The following is a 418-nucleotide window of genomic DNA, read 5'->3' as shown; positions in this document are numbered from 1 at the left end:
GCCCTCCAAAAACCATATGGCGCTCCTTGCCTTCTGTGCCCTGTTGTATGCCTAAACAGCGGTATATGACCACATGTAGGTGGTGATGTTTCTGAAAACTGCAGAATCAGGGTAATAAATATTGAGGTTTGTTTTGCTGTTGACCCTTACTGTGTTCCAGGAAAAAAATTGATAAAAATAAAGTAACAATTTGAAATTTCACCTCTATTTTGCTTTAATTCCTATGGAATACCTAAAAGGTTAGCAACATTTCTAAAATCAGTTTTGAATAGTTTGAGGGCTGTTGTTTCTAAAATGGGGTAATTTATGGGTTGGTTCTATTATGGAAGCCCCCCAAAGTGACTTCAGAACTGAACTGGTCCTTAAAAAAGTTGACTTGTCATCCAGCGCCTAAATAATAGGCCTACAATTTATATTC

This window comes from Bufo bufo, chromosome 1 (assembly GCF_905171765.1).
Source record: "Bufo bufo chromosome 1, aBufBuf1.1, whole genome shotgun sequence".
NCBI lineage: Eukaryota > Metazoa > Chordata > Amphibia > Anura > Bufonidae > Bufo > Bufo bufo.
Note: the sequence above shows the minus strand (reverse complement) of the source record.